Raw genomic sequence first — 15218 nt, 5'->3', positions numbered from 1 at the left:
GCCAAACTGCTCTCCAGTTAATGTTAATGTTAACGTTAACTATTGGCCAAAGTCCCTGCTCTGAACATATTTTATTTCTCAGGCAGGATCCTGTACCTTTGACAGGTGCATAACAGCTAGACATTTGACACTCAGTAAGGAGCTTCCATGAAGGAGGAAGCTTTCCCTGTTGAATGGACAGGGCCACTACAACACGAAGTACAAAATCAATGAGGAAGTCACTCAAGAATGAGATTCTAAAATTATACAAAGCTGACAGTATTGAATCTGTCAATACCTCAGGGTGGGTCTCTTCCCATTGTCTTAGCCAGGAAGCCTAATGGATCCATCTGCAAGTGTGTTGACCTGAGAAACCGCCAGTCAAACATTGTTGTGGATTGTCATCTTCCTCCTCACATCAATGAGATGCTACTTATCCTCAAGGAATTAGGTGGTTTTACAGCTCTGGTTCTGTCCTCAGCCTACCACCAGATACCTTTAGTAGAAGAATCCTGATGAGGGCAATATAATAACCCCAGAAGACTTGTTCTAGATCCAGGGTCCAGAAGCTATTTGGTTTGGCTTCTGCTGATGTATGTTCTAGTCTAGACAATGATGCTAGCTGTATTTGGAGAAACCAGAGGTGTTACATCCAAAGTACATTCTGATTTATGGCAAGGATGAGGCTAAACATGATATTATCCAAACTGTGTCCTAGAGAAATGTCAACTAACTACATAGGCCTACAAAATTGAGGGTCAGAAAAGTTTTTCCCAAACTTTATGGTGGTTTGATATGGATTTGGGGTGCCGATTCAAAAAATGGCATCCGTTTTGCCCTATCACATCTAGTTTTGGAGATATAGTATAGCCTCATTAGTGAATGGTTCAAGCAGCTTCCTCATGAGGAAACCATGGTGTAGGCTTCCTCATGAGGAAGCTGCTTGAACCATTCACTAAAGAGGCTATGCCGTGTCTCCAAAACTAGACGTGATAGGGCAAATGGATGCCATTTTTGGAATATACCCAGGAATTGATGTAACGTTTAAGGAAGCAAAATGTGTGTTGGCCTATGCTATTAGTAAGGAGAAATGTGAATTTCAGTGGCAACACCAAAGGGGAGGGAGTTGCCCCTTTGGTTCACCCATTCCAATAGCAACAAGGGTGACGGCCCTGTCCATTTTCCTTTTAACCCAAAATCCTGCAAGGAGGATGGAGGGGGGTGTGCAGGGCTATGGGTAGGGGACCATTGGCATTGGTGATCTAGGCAAGAGCTGGCCTTCTGCAGATTGGTTAACTCCTTCCATTACCTATCCACCACCTTCTCTGTTTTTACAGAGTCAAAGCAGTTTACCTAAGCAGGCTAGTCATAAACCACCTTTTTATTCAAATGAGGTTTTTACAAGTATTGTGAGAGGAACTCACAGAATGCCCAATTTCACCAGATATATCAAAGTACAGCCATGATGACAGGGTTGGTCTGGAGTGGGAAGGATGGCCCTTCACCTTGTTCTGACTCAGAAAGCACTCAGCAATCAAAGTTTATCATTAATTTCTAAACCTCTCACCTTATATAAATCTCCTTAGCGGTTATAACATGTAAAGCAGACATTTTTAATCTTTTGTGTTTCATGCACTCCCATTTCAGTTATTAGTATTAGCTATTTTCCATAAATTGCGAATCAAAGAAAAAAATTGTTCACATCATAGAAGCTGAAGACAAAAAAAAAAAATCATGAGAAAAATCAATGAGAAGGTAAAACACTATAAGAAAATAGATTGGCTTTTGTTGGTCCATCAGCAGCCAGGGCCAAATTCAAACCAAACTGAAAAAAAAAGATGAAACAAATTGTAGGAGCAGCATCAGCAGTCATCCAGGTCAGGCACAGTGGGTGAGATCCCTTGCCCATCAGATGTTCTACCTGGCCAGCCCCTTCAAAACCCAGTACTAGTGGTGGTTGTGGTGGAAACTGGCCAAGAGAGTTATGCTGCTGCACCTGGATCCCCATCTGTAAATGAAGAGTTCCTGACATCTCCAAGTAGGACTGGAAAAGACCCTTGCCTGAAACTTGGACTGTCATTGCTGCTCAGTATAGCCATTGCCAACCTAGGGCCCAATCCTATCCAATTTTCCAGTGCCAGTGTAGCCGTGCCATTGGGGTGTGCACTGCATCTTTTGGTGGGGAGGCAGTCAAAGAGGCCTCCTCAAGGTATGGGAACATTTGTTCTCTTACCTTGGGGCTGCATTGCAGCTGCACCAGTGCTGGAAAGCTGGATAGGATTGGCCCTTAGATGGCCCAAAGGTCAGACTCCATATAAGCCAGTTTTCTAGGTCTCAGGGTGTGACTAGAGAGCTCATAATGCAACGGCCCTACTGTACCTAAGCAGGTCTAAGCCTGATCAGTGCCTGCATAGGAACCCCATGTAAGACAGGACTTGAATGTCATAATGTAGAAATAAAGAATTTTCAATTATGTGTGCATGTGCAAGCAGGGGAATATTCTGGCAGTGATCTTAAATGCAAGGCAGGAGTGTTAAAACATGTAGGTGTGTCCTTTCTTCTGCCAAGATGCTTCTCCACTAATCTCAACAAACCACTTAAGAATACATTTATTTACTTTCCTATTTTTGGTTAGGATGGTTCTGCAGCACAGTTTTGCCATGGTAACAGGGGAGTGTTTAATTAGTTGCAACAGGCGAGTGTTTAATTATCTGCAACCACCTATCTCTTACCCAGTTGATTAATTTTCCTTTTTTTTATTATTAAACCATTCCTTTCATTTGGCCCACCATCAGCCTCTGGTTCCTCCCACAATTCAACTTCACAAAATTCAACAATTAAAATTACTTCATCTGGCATCCCTGCCTGGACTTTGCATCACTCATAGTTTCCCACTTACACCCTGTTTTTCAGCATCTTAAGCTGCTATTTTCCAGTTTTCCTGTCTCTTTACTACTAAGAAACACCCAAAGGGGAGAAACAGGAACAAGACTGCTCCGTTTATGCCCTAAACACCATCATGATTAACATTATTAATGGTAATTTTGAGTATTCAAAGCACTCTTGTAAAAAAAAAATGTAGGGGCAATCCGAAGGTCGCCAGTTCGAGGCCACCGGCACCATGCAACCTTGAAGCAGCTGACAAGCTGAGCCGAGCTATTCCATCTGCTCTGAGCATGGGAGGATGGAGGCCAGAATGTGTGAACAGATCAAGAAACAAACATCTGAATGTTGTGGTTTTACAAAATTGTAAAAATCCCTACGGGGATTTAAATTTGCCTGCCTATGTAAACCGCCTTGAATAAAGTCTAAGGAGAAATCTGAGGACCAAGAAAGGTGGTATAGAAATACCTGTATTATTATTATTATTATGTACAACAACCTTGTAAAGTAGCTCAGTAGCTCATCCCTAGATTGTAACTGGAGCTGAAACAGAGAGGTGCTGACAATACAATTCAGTAAATCCACAGCTGCGTGGGATTCAGACCAGAGAGTACCTGATTCACAGCTCAGTCAGAGCACAGCTTTCTGGGCAAGGTACATGCAAGTTTATCTGACTGGAGAAATGATGCCTTGTACTTCCCCTCACTGAGCTGGTTCTGTTCCAAGCATTCCTTTCCTCTTCTGCCGGTTAGCCAAGGCATTTTCCACTGTTATGTGCTTTGACAGAACTGATCATAGTTTCCACATGTAATCCCAGAGCAGCGAAGCATTATCAGGACATGAGGTGCTGAACCTGGTTTCACCAAATGTTTTCCTATTCATCATCACACTTGCAGTTTTTCCATTCCACAGGACCCACCATCTCTTCCCCCCCCCCACTACCACATGGCATTATGGGAGAAGGAGCTTCCTCTGCAACTCTCCTTGTTTCAGCTCTCTGTGAAGACTCCTGCTGCAACAGTACAAACCCCAGAAAGACTGGGGTAAGATTTCAGCGTAAACATTTGTGAACTACACCCTGCTTAATCAGATACATGCTGTATAGATCCATCAAAAGACAGACAGATGCTCTTTGCATGTCTATGTATTGATTGATAATAATCATGATAATAAATGAAAGCATATTACTTTTATTACTGATTATAATAATCAGCAATAATAAATATCAATATTACTGATAATAATAAATAAAAACATTCTGAGCATGTGAAAAACTATCAGCGTCCAACAGGGCCATGTGAGCTACTTGGTTGGGGCTCCCCCAACGCTCCCCCATGGCACTACCTGTGTGCCTCAGCAGCTCCACTTAGTCTTCCACTGGCAAAAGTGGGACTCGCAGTCAACAACATGGAAACTAAAGGATGTTTTAAGGGAATTTACATTTTTTAGAGTGTTGTGTTTCTGAACATTAGTAGTTGTATTTATATCTTCTTAGGGTGTGTTTATATATATGCATTATGTACGCACGCACACACAGTGTATACTATGTCCTGAGAAGTTTAATATGTGTTGAGCGTGTTCATTTTATTGTATTTTTTTTTAAATTTATCTCTTGATGAAGAGTAGCTCTAGCTCAAAATACATTGGGGACTGCCTGTTATGGACTGTATACACAGGGCCACTGCCTTCCTTTACCCCAGGCAGCCTCCTGTCCCCTACCCGGCAGTGGCTAGCTTCCTCCTCTTTCAGTGGTGGCAGGAAGAGGAGGAAATAGCGTTTATAGCACAGGTGTCACACATAAAGCCGGCAGGTTGGATGCGGCCTTCAGAAGTAATTTATCCAGCCCCTGTTATAATTGGGCTCTCCCAGCGTAATAATTAGGCTCTCTCATATCTTGAAATTATGAACAAGATTTGCACATTTCCTCTTCTGTCATTTGCAGCTAATGAATTTCTGTGTAAGAACAAAGTTCTTATTCTTGGCCACCACCTGCTTAATGATGTCAATTCCTGTTTAATGTCATCACTTCTGGCCTTCAGCAGGCACCATGAATACTGTTCAGCCCACTGCATGAAACAAGTTTGACACCCCTGGTTTATAACATTCTGCAAAGTTTATGCTTAACGTATTTCACACAAGTTGCTCAGAGTGATTGCATTAGGAGAGCTGCATCTTAGACAATACTCATGTTTTGCACCTTCTTGGACGCGATTTCCCTTTGCTCCCTATTCCTGCCACTGCCAGAAGTTCAACCCACTGAGATTAGACCCAAAAACGTCATACGTGGGACTAGATTTGTCCCATGATCTGAAATTTACCACCTCGTGCAGTGTTTTTTTTTTTTCCAGGCTGCCTCATGACTGAGCCAGACTTGTGCATACTTACTAAAGTACTCTGTATTGATTTGCCTTTTATGGTTTTTTTCATTTCAAACATTGCTTGTTGGATAAGTTGGCCATTCAGTCCCTTTAGGCTCTGTAACAGTAGTCTGGTTCTAAGACTGAACAGGATAATCTTCCAAATTGATAAATAACAGGGACATCCTTGTGAGTAACATTTGGTCCTCCAAGCAAAGAGCATGACTGATACCTCATCTTCTATTACTTATTGCCGATTTCTGTTCTCTGTCTGCTGTAGCGATCATAACAGTTTACTCATTTACAAACATGTTCAATGTCTGAATAAAATGTCATATCTCATAGTAGTGCATCTAGCTGGAAATCCAAACACATGTAGCAATTTTGACTATCTGGAGAGCTGGTTAAGGAGGAAGGGGATCCTCTATTTTTTTCCATAGAGACAAAATAGGGAGAGGTACCACAAAATGGGAACTGCAAGGGCATTTGAAGTATATGAAGATGGTGGCAAACCCCTTCACTACTTCCAGATAGGCTTGTCCTATTCCACTGAGATGGGATGAAGTCGCGACCCTTCCTGCCAGTTTGGGATTTGTTTGCCTTATTTGCAGGGAAGGGAGGAAACTTGTGCAAGATATTGTTAAAGTGTTGAAATGGTTATCCCAAGCCAGCAACCTCACCTTGGATTTGTGTACATATGCAGAGATGACCTTGTTTTCTCAGCTTCTGAGATCAGGACCCCTGACGACCATAAGGTGACACCATGTGTAAGGGGGGGGAGGGCTATGGCTGTTTCATGGATTTTCTTCCATTACGCAAGTGTGGCAGAAGCTTTTGTGGTCACTTTTTGTTTTTATGGAGCATTTTCAGGTCACCTGTGCTTAAACTTTGCATAAATTTTGGTTGAAAAAAGGGATAGCCCTGTGGGAAGGTCTTCAGGAATTATACTGATATTTATTTGGCCATCTTTATGTTCACACACCTCAACCCTGGTAAGGAACATATCTCTGAGGTGGGGGGGGGAGAGATTTGGTTTGGGGGGGGAAGTCCCCTTTGTGAGAAGAGCTTCTACTCTGGCTAATGTTTCACATAGAAATTGCAACATACCAGTAATTCTGAAGAAACTGGCAAGGCTTAAGATCTTCCCTGAAGTGTGCTAGGATTTAAGGCTCCCTTGAACTCGCATCCTCCAACCCAAAAGTCCTTTCTCCGATTAAACACGTGTCAAGGCTAGTTGTGCTTACTTAGTGGCAAGGCTGTAACCAGGGTAGGGTCAATGAGAGTACCACCCCACCAAGAGCCTCACCAAGAATTTGGGGGGAGACGAATTGGCTTCTCAGTTTGGGACATGACACCCTTCATTTAAAGAACAAATGCTTGTTTTAAGAACAAAAATAACTATAGTTAAAAAAAACTCTATGGCAGCTGGGGCTCTCTTCAAAAGTACAGTACTGTAGTGTTCTCAACTCCAGTCATCTGAACTGCACAGGTCTGTACAACTCAAGAGTTTCTCTTGGTGACAGTAGATTTTTCACGATCACAATCGATCTTACACGTGCTTCAGTGATCCTGGAATAATAACCCCCTCTATTAGCCTTTATAACAGAGTAGAGGAGCTTGTTTAAAGGAAGTAAGAGAAACCATACGGTGATCTTAAAACAACAACTATCCTAACTTACATTTACTTGGTGGTTGGCAACCTTCAGTCTCGAAAGACTATGGTATAAGCCTACAGCACCCACTATTCCCAGGCGGTCCACAAGGTTGTTACTCCACAAGGTCCAGAGATGTGCCTTGGCACAGCAAGGGAAATAGATTCTGTGACTGAGTAATGCTGGTCTCTAAGGCACTACAAAGCATCCTAACATTACTGGAAACCAAGACTATGAAATGCTATTCTAAGCTCTGGGAAGGAAATGTATTAAACCCATTAAGATAAAGATGAGGAACGGGTGGGTCATTGGATTTCTCATTACTCTTCTTAGTTCAGGAAGGGGAGTGAGGACCAGTGGTTAGGAACTGACAGCTGGAATCTGAGATACACGAACTCTTTTCTGCCTCTGGAGGTGAACTCTCATGAACTACTATGCTAACAGCCCAATCCTATCTAAAACCTCACTTGGCAATGCGAGGCATGGCTTCTGCTGCATCCTGTGGGGCATTTTGGGCTGCTGGAGGTCTCTTTAGGGTAAGGAGGAGACCTTAGCAGTGCGTATAGGAGGGCTCTGGCCTTCTCGCTGGCACGCCAGCTCCCTGCACTGTCGCAAAGCACTTTACAGCACTTTTGCAGCAGCCAGTGCCAGTGGAATTTGTGTTCTGCCAGTGCTGCCTTTCAATAGAATTGGGCTGCAAGAAGAATCAGAGCACAATCCCTCTATCTGCTGGCAGTGGCCAAGGTGTGTCACAAACATGCTGTAAGGCATATCTGTGATGACTCAAGAGTCGGGGAGACCAGCGCAAGGACATGTGCTGGCCTCTGTGTACCGGAGGAAGCCCTGGGGTAGGTGAGTTTGCAGGTCATCAATGCCAAGGTCTGGGGAGGGCAAGAGGAGAGCAGAACTGGGATGTTCCAGGGCGGGCCCAAGTGGGGGGTGGAGCCAGCTCTTCAGCTGGATTCTAAGCCCACTCCCTGGAGGCCAGGCCTAGCACTGGGTGATTTGAATCTGTGCCACCTCTTTTGTAGCCCTTCAGTAGATCTGAGTAGCCCAATTTGGGCTGCTGCTGCGTTTTCTTGGGTAAGGGGAATCAATTCCCTTTGCCCTAGGTTGTGCCACAGCCAGCCCCAACCCTGCACTGGATGCAGTACAAGCCAGCTGGCCTGCCTGTTCCAGCATGGGTTAGGATTGGGCTGCCTGGGAGAGAAAGACAGCAAGCAAGTCTCCTAGTTTCTTTAATGGCCCATTCCTATTCAGACACTGTTCCAATAGCACATGGACACTGGTGCAACATCCAACCTAAGCCTGTCCTTGCAATGCCACTCTGTTGATACACCAATGCTGGTGCAACAAGGGCCAAACACTAAACCTGTACTGGCAAAGCAGCACTAGTGTATCTTTCCCCAATAACACCCCCAGCATCCAGAGAAACACCGATGTAGTCCATTATACACAGAGCATCCTGATGCCAGCATGTCATCACTGTGGCATTGACAAATGGTGACATTCATGTATCATTGGTGTAACATGCAAGGACACTGCTGCATCCTCTTAGCCGCTACACTGGAAGCCAGAGAAGTGCCACCAGGGTGAACTGGACACACCCAGGGCCAATGAATGGCCAGTGCTGGGGGGAACACTCCTTGCCAACCACTAGGATGAGCAACACAGCGATAAGCACCACCCTTAACCATGGGGAGATCCCTTAAGGATACCACACACACATACCTCAATACAAGGATACCCACTTCCTACAAGAGTTACAGTGCATCAGCAGCAAAGGGATAAATGCTAGGAGCCTCCACATCCAGAGTTCAAATCCCCTCATCCCACACATACTCACATTCATGGAATACCTTTTATGAGTAGAGCAGAACAAGGGTAGAAAGAGACTCCTCTTGGAAGAGGGTAGCCATATGAAACACATAAGCCCCTCCATAGCAAGAGTTGTGGTCCAATACTATCCTTCCCCCACTCCACCAGTGCTATCAGCCATAGCTATCAGCTGCCCCAAAAACATGAGCACTGTATTTGATGGGGAAAGGGGAGCAGGAGGCATCTGTAGGGAATGGGAATTTAAATCCCCTTTCCACTCCATAAGCCTCTCACCCTGCAATGGGTCTCAGACCTGCACCAGTGATTTCTCTGGTACAAGTCTGAGAAGAGAAAGGGGATGGGGAGGTTGTGGATAAGTGGGATAAGATTTGGCACGTGTTATTACTGCCAGATCTGTTCCTTCCCAGTGCCTCCCTGCCCCCATTCCTCCTCCCTTCCTCCCCAGTTTTGCCCCCTCCCACACTGACTTTCCTGCTCTAACAGCGTTCCCGCCAGTGCTATAGCAGCATGTACCTCTGGGGCATGCTTTATGGCTATCCATAAGGATTGGGTTGACCGAGTTTGAGTCCATATGGGAACACCCACCAGATGGAAAGAGCCCTTATGCCAAAGGAGGAATTGGAACAAGTCACAAACAGCACTCAGACAGAGCAGGATACTGGTAGCCCACTGTACAAAGTCACAGGCTGGGAGCCAGGCAAGATGGGTTTTACACAACTGCCCAGAGGCACACATGGCAGGGACAAAAGAGAGAGGCAGATCTAGAGCTTTAACCACTTCACAAAACTGCCCCCTAATCACCCAGTCACAGCAGGAGACAGGCAAAGAGGATCTCACCCAGCATTTAACACCTTGCATCACCACAAGCAAGTACACCTGGCTAAGAGGCTGTAGCACACAATGTTCCTCTCTGTCAGAGGGAGCTATACACGGGCCAATCACTAGGCTGGCATATGACACAGGGCACCTATTGCAGTAGGCCACCCACATAGCTATACATACAGAACCCCATGCCCTTTGCTTCATTGCTGGCACCTGCCAGTATAGCTATCAGTATGCTGCCCCTCTGCCCACCATGTATTGTGGCAGCAGAGAATGGGGGCTCATGAGCAATCTCAGCCTGCCTATGTAAACCACCTTAAATAAAACCAAAGGCATAATCCACTGGCCAGGAAGGTGGTATATAAATACCAGTTGTTATTATTATTATTATTCTCTCCCTTGGAGCCAAAGAAGTCATGGAGTGAGGTTGCTGCAAACTCTGGGAGTAGAGAGATCCCACTAAGTTTCACATTGAGACCAGCTGAGGTAAGAAACAACTAAGGTGGGATGAAGGGATCCCTATCTACTAACAAAGCAACAGCAATTAAGGTTTTTATTGAACAGTAGTAGTGATAAAGTAGCATCTGAAAAAGAAACACACAAGTGAGGTTATCAACCATCTCTTCCTAGCAAGGGTGTTGTGCCCTTGCAAGTTGTTCAACAGTCACCTAAGTAACAAGTGTCAAGGAGGTCTGGTTGCACCAGTTGGTTTGCTGTCTTTCATGGAGTTTGCAAAGTCATGAGTCTCAAACGAGTAGGTCACTAACCTCTCTGAGCAGCAGCTGGGCTCACACTGGTCACTGAGGGCAGGCAGGCTACAGGTGTCCCTTGGGGTCTGCATGATATCTTCATCTGTGGAACAGTAGGGAACAAAGAGAAACCCAGAGATAGCAAGAAGGAATAGATAATAGCATCAGCCACACCTGTTTCCTGGCTTGAGATGCACAATCAGTGTTTGTGTGGGAAAGTGGTGCCACCAGATTGTGCGCACAGTGATGCCGTGTAGGGGAAGAGCACATAGCAACTTGAGACATTACCTCTGCTGGGGGGCTGCAGTGGAACTCTGGAGAGGCCCAATATTAGCCCCCTGTGGCAACAGCACAATCCTGAAAAACAAAAGGGGTTCTGATGAGTGCTTGGCCAGCAGTATCAATGGTTGGAGTCCCTGGCCTGCCCCCAAAGGGGACAGACACTCCTTGCTCTTAGCTGTTGAGAAAAGTAGGAATGACTAGGCAACACAGGTGATGGTGGAGTCACATTTTATAATCCTGGAGAGTCAGAATGGGGGGAAGAGAGAGAAGGGATATGAGAGATGCAGCACCAATATATTGTAGTATGGGATTCCCTCCCCCTCTTTGCTTATTTGTATGGGGTGCTTTGTACTTTCTTCCCATTAGAGAGGTGAGGCAGAGGTTCCAATCCTGCTGGACATTTATGGGTACAGACTTCCTGGGGCAGACTGCTTGCAATAAGAATTCTGAGAAGACAGGAGTTAAAAATATTTTGCCATACATGTTGTGAGAGACAAGAGGTTGATTGTACACTTGGTGTGCCAAGTGCCCTTTGAGAGACCAGACAGATATAGCCCCATGTTGTGTACCTTCTTATCTGAGATGCGCCCTGACACAGAGGGGCTTTAGTATTGGTGTGCTGTGATTGGCTTCCAAATGTAGCCTGTATCCTATGCTCCATTGTAGGAAAGTGAGTGGGGTAGGAGGTGCAATTTTTGGCTGTTTTTCCCTTCCTTATTGTTCCTTATGGGGTTACTCTTACCTATGCCAGCTCTGTCATTGTCCCTCCCACATCATTCCCCAATCTCATCCTCATTTTGGCCTCTCCATGGTGGAGTTGCACTGGCGTCAGAGTGACATCTAAGCTATGTTGGTGTAACGCTTTTCCAGAGATGTGCCAGGATCCATGGGACATCTGAGGGTGGGTGGGCTTCTAAACTGATGGGGCTGTTGTGCCAGCATATACATGGAGATATGCTGGAATATCTCAGGGATAGGGCTGGGCTTTAGTTTCAGAAACTGGTTTGACAGCCAAGGGCACTTGGCACACTTGAGCATTTCTCAAGCTGTGGGTCAGGACTCACTTGGTGGGTCATGACCTGATTTCTGGTGGGTCCCGTAGCGCCTCCACTGAAAACACTGGAAAGATCAGATAACTAATTGCCTCAAGCCCTGGGGCTATTCAAAAATCAGATAGCTGCTAACTGCCCTGCAAGGAGCAGAGCTCCTGCAGTTTGCAAGTTTGTGTAAAGATAGGGAGATAAATGTTTGAGCGTCTTTTATCTGGTGTTTTGTTTTTTTCCAGATCTGTCAATGACAGATAGTGGGGGCAGGTGATGGCTGGGTCACATAACTAAGCCCCTCAAAACTTGAGGTTATTCATTAGGGTTGCCTCATCACAAATTTTTTGCAAATAAATAAAAAAAATATTACTTGTACATAAATAAATAAAAATATTATTTCTTTCTAGATCGCCTTTTCTAAAAGTCTGGTAAAGCCAGGTGGGTCCTGATAGAGCATCATTTTAAAAAGTGGGTCCCAGTGCTAAAAGGTTTGAGAACCACTGGCCAAGGGTATGGAAAACACTGTATGATCACTCTCAAGTGCTTGCTGGTTACCTTAGGAAAGTCACATTACCATCCCATGCCTCTGGTTTCCTATTTGTCTGAGGGTGTTCACCAGCCTAAGTACCTGAACCGCACTGAGCAAACCTTCCCCAGTCCCACCCTAAGACGGATTTGCAGCTAATCGGTCAAAGCAATGTGAACTCTCTGGTGTTGTAATGACGGGAAGGCAGTGAATCAACACCTAGACGGGAAAGCGGAAGCATCTTGCTCCTCCTTGACAGGGGTGTGTACGTGTACAAGTCCCAAATCTATCCCAAGTGCCTTTCAACAACAACAAGCTATTTTCAGAATTGTACTTTCCTGCTCAGTTGATGGGAAAAGTCAGTGGGAATTTCCCTAGCCCTGGTTGGGCTGGGTGGATGCCAATGTCCCCTGCTGCAAGATCAGCCTGGCCACAAAACAGAACTTTCTCCATTGTAGTTCTGGAATTCCCTCCCTGGGGAACTCCAAAGAGCTAGTTCCACTGGCATTTTTAATCAGCAGAGGTTGTCCTTTCTCTCCAGATGTTTAAGAGTTAGAAGCCACTTGATGTGTTTGATTTGGTTTGATTTGATTTTACTTTCAGTTGCTTGATCTTTGCAAAATGTAAATTTAATGTAATGTTCTAAATGAATTTTAAGTGGCTTCTGTGTTTTATTTTATTACACAAGCGCCTTGAGGCGCAGGAAAAAGCATCTAAATTAAAACATGCTAAATAAAAACCGAACAGCTGTCATTGCCGCTTCTCTCTTAAAGATTATGCCTTTTATTCTTTCTTTTTATTTCAAAGTATAAAATGGCCAGTATTCTAGTTGACTCCCCCAGATTCCTATCCTTAATTTTGTCTTTTCTGCCCCTTACCTAGTACTTGATTATGCACAATTGCTTATCATGAGATGACACCCACCTCAACTTGCTCTAGATTCACAGTGTCACACAATCAAGGGGAAAATTTGAAGTTGAGGTTCCTTGGGGCCCAGTCCTATTCAAATCTCCAGCACCTGTGCAGCCACAATGTAGCCCCAAGGTAAAGGGTCAAATGTTCCCATACCTTGAGGAGGCCTCTGTGTCTGCCTCCCCACCACAGGATGCAGTGCACGCCCCATTGGCATGGCTGCACTTGCACTGGAAAATTGGATAGGATTGCACGCTTAGGGCCCAATCCTATCCAACTTTCCAGCATTGGTGTAGCCGCAATGCAGTCCCAAGGTAAGGAAACAAATGTTCCTTTACCTTGAGGAGGCCTCTGTGATTGCCTTCCCACCACAGGATGTGATTGCCTCCCCACCCCATTGGCACAGCACTGGAAAATTGGATAGGATTTGGCCCTCAGTGAGCAGCCAAATGGTATTGTATTGTACTGTATATTTTTACCACCATGAGGATTTTCTATTTTGGGCATCAAAAGTGCTTGGCCTTCTTTGTATGGTGACCATTATTTCTCAGTTCAGGTGGAATCCTGTCCAAATCTGCAGCACCACCAATACATGCATGCCAAGGTGGTGTGTACTGTATCCTGTGGTGGGCGGGGGAGTTGCAGAGATCTCCTCAGAGTAAATAAACTTTCATTCCTTTACCCTGGGGAAAACTTCTGCATTCTCTATGGGCCTCCTTGGTTCTGTGGCGGCTATTTTGCTGGCATAGAACCAAAGAGAGTAAGGGAGAAGGAGAGGGAAGAGAGGGGATACGGCTGCATGTAAGTGCTGCCAATCCTGCTCCCTTCCCACCCAGGAACACCCCATTCCTCCCCCTCCTTCCCTCCCACTGTTGACTCGCCTGGTGCCAGTGGATGCCTCCAGTCCATGTGCACGACCACCAGCAATTGTGCTGACGGCTTTGTTATGCTGGCTGACAGAGTTGGTGAGCATGACGATGTTGTATTATGCAAACCACAGCCAGACACTTCCGCTTGCTTCCGCTGGTGGAAGGCATGTTCCTCCCACAGGGCGGATCAGATAAGATTGGGCTATTAACAATCCTGCTGTACAACCCACTACATAAGAAAAGACACCTCAGTAGCAAATAATAAATGTTGTAGGGCAGGACAACAGGCAGTGCTGCTGATTCCCAGCTCCAAGGGCAGTGACGCAAAACAAACCGGAAGGGAGTGGACTGTTTCAACATACCACAGATACAGGACTCAAGTAATCAAACAAACTGAAGGGCATCTGTGGAGACCTGCAGAGTAGGAGAAACACACTCACCTTCGGAAATCTGAACGTTTCACCACCCTGAGATCCCATCAAAACCACACATACAGCATTCTCTGTCATACATTTGTCAGGTTCTCATTTCACTGCCACCAGCTTCGTGAAATGAGGTCACAGGGCAAGCCCTCTGCCAATTCTGTCCACTGGCAGTCCACAAGCAGAGTTTCCTGTGGAAGGAGAAGAAGGGGGAGCATCTTGACTTTCTTTGCTCATCTCAATTCAATCACATCACACCAATCTATGTTGGTACACCACAGCTGCGATACAAGGACATCTGCAAGAGAGATCTGAAGGCCTTAGGAATGGACCTCAACAGATGGGAAACCTTGGCCTCTGAGCATCCCGCCTGGAGGCAAGCTGTGCAGCATGGCCTCTCCCAGTTTGAAGAGACACTTGCCCAACAGACTGAGGCAAAGAGGCAAAGAAGGAAGGCCCGTAGCCAGGGAGACACACCAGGGACACACTACATTTGTTCCCAGTGTGGGAGGGATTGTCACTCCCAAATTGGCCTCTTCAGCCACACTAGACGCTGTTCCAGAACCACTTTTCAGAGCGCAATACCATAGTCTCCTGAGACTGAAGGATACCAATGATGATGTAACTGAGGGGGGAAGGGGGTTTCCTTAGGAAAGGGGTGCTTGCTCATGACAACTTCAGAGATAGAAAAACAACACTCACATCAACCCTCTACAACCAACTCTTTTCAGTAAGGCTTACTGATGCTGCATGTATTCTTGCATCAACAAGCAGTTAAAGTAGCCACTGGCCCTAGTGCCTAGAGCAGGGGTTGGCAATCTATGGCCAACGGGCTGGATATGGCCCTACCACCCAAGGTCATCTGGTCCACATGGAGTTTGGC

Source organism: Tiliqua scincoides, chromosome 2 (assembly GCF_035046505.1).
Source record: "Tiliqua scincoides isolate rTilSci1 chromosome 2, rTilSci1.hap2, whole genome shotgun sequence".
In the NCBI taxonomy this organism is placed as follows: domain Eukaryota; kingdom Metazoa; phylum Chordata; class Lepidosauria; order Squamata; family Scincidae; genus Tiliqua; species Tiliqua scincoides.
Note: the sequence above shows the minus strand (reverse complement) of the source record.